This window comes from Ailuropoda melanoleuca, chromosome 4, assembly GCF_002007445.2.
Source record: "Ailuropoda melanoleuca isolate Jingjing chromosome 4, ASM200744v2, whole genome shotgun sequence".
Classification (NCBI taxonomy): Eukaryota; Metazoa; Chordata; class Mammalia; order Carnivora; family Ursidae; genus Ailuropoda; species Ailuropoda melanoleuca.
The window spans coordinates 104,406,249-104,410,654 of record NC_048221.1 but is presented as its reverse complement, the minus strand read 5'-3'; positions in this window follow the sequence as shown (position 1 = coordinate 104,410,654).

Below are 4,406 nucleotides of genomic sequence, written 5' to 3'. Positions count from 1 at the left end.
CTCAATAGAATGAATTTTGTTATTTTACCCAAGGGGTAGTTATCCATATCGAAAAAGAGACAGGAAAGGGGAATAGAAATTAAAAACAAATCTAAAGTAATGGGGGATTAAATAACATCCCCTGGTTATTTTTATTTCTCAGACTACTTATCACGATTGAAGAATAGTTATTTATATGCTTACTGTCTGTTTTCTTTTGCCAGAACATAAACTCTAAGAGGGCAAAAAATTTGTATGTTTTGATCCTTGCTGTATCCTCAGAGTCTGCTCTCTCTCTCTCTCTCTCTCTATATATATATATATATGTGCTAATTTAATGAATGCATGTTAGCATAGATACAATGATAGAAACAGGGGAGGTGGTGGGACAAAAGGGAGTCTGTGTTAATTTCCTATTGCTGTATAACTAGTTATCATAAACCTAGTCACTTAAAACAACACACATTTATTATCTCATAGTTCACATGGGTCAGGAACCTGGGAGGCATTGCTTGACTGGGTCCTCTGCTCGGGGGTCTCACCAGTCTGCAGTCGAAATGTTGACTGGCTCCATGCTTATCTGGAGGCTCATCTGAGAAAATACCTACTTCTGAGCTCACTCAGGTTGTTGGTAGAACTCATTTCCTTGCGGTATAACCGAGGACCTGAGTTTCTTACTGGGTATTGGGTGGAGGCTGCTCTCAGCTTCTAGAGATCGCCCCACAATCCTCTGTCACATGGTTCTCCCATGGGCAATTCACAGCATGGCTGTTTGCTTCCTCAAGGCCGGCAGAGAACATCTCTCTTCACTCTGCTAGGAGTCTTACAGAATGTAATGCCAGCATGGGAATGCCATCACCTCTGTCATAGTCTATTGGTTAGAAGCAAGTCACAGGCTCTGCCCACACTCAAGGGGAGGGATTTATACAAGGTTATTCCTTGGGGATCACCCCAGGGTGTGTTCATCACAGAAGCCCAGGAAAAATTAGAAATGGTCAAGAGCAGAGAGATTTGGCTTTTGTTTCTCAAACATTTCTTCTTATGAAATTCACCTTACATTTTACAATCAAAATATTGTGCAGCTCAGAGACTTGGTTTAGAACACCCCCAATCTTACACAGTTTAGCGAATTCCAAGGTCCAGAATTTTTGGTTTGGTTACTGAGTCGCACTCTGTGGAGCCCTTCTCTGGATTTTAATTCCTCTCTGATGAAGAGGAAATTTCAAGGTAGATGTAGATGGGCTCTGGCCCCCTCACGACTCAGGAAGTAGAAGTGTGTGGGTTAACAAGATGGGCAACACTGCAAGCTGAGGACTTAGAGCACCCAGCACGGATGTCAGCGGAAGGATACGGTTGTGGGCCTGGCCTTCCCCTCAGAATGGCTTCAGTTAATAACCAATGACTCTGGACTGGTCAGACAAGTTGCTTCATGTAGCTCTGCAAAAAGACAGCCCTAACGCCTGTGAAATACCTTCTTGGCCCTTGTCTCTCTTCCACAGTAGTTGAGTAACCAAAATGTTAGCCCTTACCCTGGTCAAATGGGAGAGGGGCTTGCCTACAAAGCCCGTGGGTACATAGCTGACAGTGGAGTATATATATTTGGAAATCATTAGAAAAAAAGATGGATTGACCGTGCTTGCATTAGAGAGCCTGCCGAAGTCCTAACATATTTAATTGAATCAAAGGTGCCATCCATTGCAAGGCACAACATTATTTTATATGTTACTAAGGAAGAAAGAGCAAAGCACTGGCACTTAAACAGCGACAAGCCATTGATTATAAGATACATCACAATTTCAGAGGTATTAGTGTGTGCAAAAAAGGCATGTCTTAGAATTGATGAATAAGCTTGGCTTCCCAGGAGCAAACATACCTGGAAATGGTATTACCTTCAGGAAGCCCTGATTCTCAGCAGGGCTGGGCTCTAGAAGACCTGGGAATGTGACACTGACTTGTCTGCTGTCACTAGGAAAAGAAAACATTCAAGTTGGAAATGTCCTTGAAGTCTTATAACCCAGCCTCCCTCCCAGGGCAAGAGAAGCTGTGCCTCTCTTTCTAACAGATGTTTTTCCAGTCTCTGTGGAAATATTTGGAGCATTGAGGAACTCACTACCTCACATAGCATCTGGTTGCATTTTGGGGCTTAATTTATCAGGTCATGGGGTCCCAATTTAAACCTAACGATGCTTCCCTCGATCCAACTATGCGCGAGAATGTCTGGGTGATTTTAGGTTGGGCATCATCTGTGAAACGAGAAAACGAAGATCTTGCAGAGAAAGCTCATGCCAAGGGAAGAGGAAGATGGGCCGACAGGTGTGCCCTGATAGTGCCTCAATTTATTTATTCTTTCTTTCCTTCGGTGAGAGGACTTGTCAAGTGCCAAGATCTAAATCCATGACAGACGTCAGTTCCCAGTTTCCACTCCTCTGAGCTCGTAGCTCCCAACTCCAGTTTGAAAAATACAGAAGAACTCTGATTGGACGTGCTTGCCTGGGGTACCTGTGTGTGGTCCCGACACTCAGCACCCAGGGGTGTTGTAGTGTAGAAGACAGGTCACTGGCCTTTCTGTTCTATAAGCACCTTGACACGGCAGGTGGCTTGGGTGCCACTGGGCACAGCATGGGCGGCTGTCAGCTGGAAACGAGGATGAACAATGGCACATTGCTTTGCTTAGACCTCGAAGAGCCAGACTGAGGGTGATTGCAGAGAAGGCGGAAAATGATCACACATGGTATCAAAGGGGGCTGCATTCATCACACGAGGAGAAGCACCTTGATGGGGTGCCCGAAACACTCGGGGATTATGTAGCCAACAGGACCTTGAGGTTTCTGTCTTAGAAAATAGGGACAGAGCCAGGTGCACATTCCTAGCTGGTGTTAAGTAATCCTGCTTTGACCATGAGCAAAGAGATCAGTGGAAAAACATGGATTATATTTTTACGAGTTGCACTCACTATAACTTACACCGTTATAGTGCATATTGTCATTAATAAAATATTAACATGTCGCTAAAACTTTAATAACAATAAAGTGCTAATGCATTTTATTTATATTTGATAGTACATAATCTCACTCTTCTCTGCTATGATTAATGAGCCCACTGTTGAAGCTCTTAAGAGAACTATTCATAGATGCCTGTGTTAATTCGGTTTTAGGAAATAGAAGTAGACTTCCAAAGTTCTGTGCCAATGACTTGCAGATGGTTATGGAAAAAGCGAAATGAAAAGAAAATTATTTTCTTTTGAATATAAAAGGTGCATTTGGTTTTTATCACGGGCGAAGTGAGAAATGTGAATAGAAGGAGAACAATATCCGAGCTGATTGCAGCTCTCACCGTTGTAAAAGATTTTCGAAGTTGGGCTCTTGCAGCTTAATTTACACATGTCGATTATTGGCATCCCACAATTTTAGCAGTCTCAAAACATTTTACTCTTCTCATTTCCAATTGTTTTTCTCTTCCTTCATCATTCTCTCTGTCTTGGTAATGTAGCATTTCATGTTGGAGGAGTCGTCTATTTTACGTTTTTGGCTTGTTATAGTAATATTTCTTCCCTAGGTTCTTAGAATTCTCCTACACAGTTGAGCCCCTTTTAAAAATTTCCTTAAAATGTGTATCTTTTCTTAAGTAAAAGAAAGCTCAAAAAGGCATAAATAACTGTTTTTTTTAAAGTTTTTATTTGTTTATTTGAGAGAAAGAGATAGAGTGAGAGGGAGAAGAGAATCTCAGGCACTCTGCACCGAGCACAGAGCCCGAGGCAGGGCTCGATCCCACAATTGCTAGATCACGACCTGAGCTGAAACAGAGAGTCAGACGTTCAGCCAACTGAGCCACCCAGGCGCCCTGGCATAAATAACTTTGTACAAGAGAATGAAAACATAAAAAACCCATAATTCTTACAAATATTTTAATTTTGGCTTTTTTTAAAGGTTTTATTTATTTGNAATTTCCTTAAAATGTGTATCTTTTCTTAAGTAAAAGAAAGCTCAAAAAGGCATAAATAACTGTTTTTTTTTAAAGATTTTATTTGTTTATTTGAGAGAAAGAGATAGAGTGAAAGGTAGAAGAGAATCTCAGGCACTCTGCACCGAGCACAGAGCCCGAGGCGGGGCTCGATCCCACAATTGCTAGATCACGACCTGAGCTGAAACCGAGAGTCAGACGTTCAGCCAACTGAGCCACCCAGGCACCCTGGCATAAATAACTTTGTACAAGAGAATGAAAACATAAAAAACCCGTAATTCTTACATATATTTTAATTTTGGCTTTTTTTTAAAGGTTTTATTTATTTATTTGAGAGAGAGAGAGAGAGACAGCCAGCGAGAGAGGGAACACAGGCAGGGGGAGTGGGAGAGGAAGAAGCAGGCTCCCAGCGGAGGAGCCTGATGTGGGGCTCGATCCCAGGACTCTGGGATCACAGCCTGAGCTGA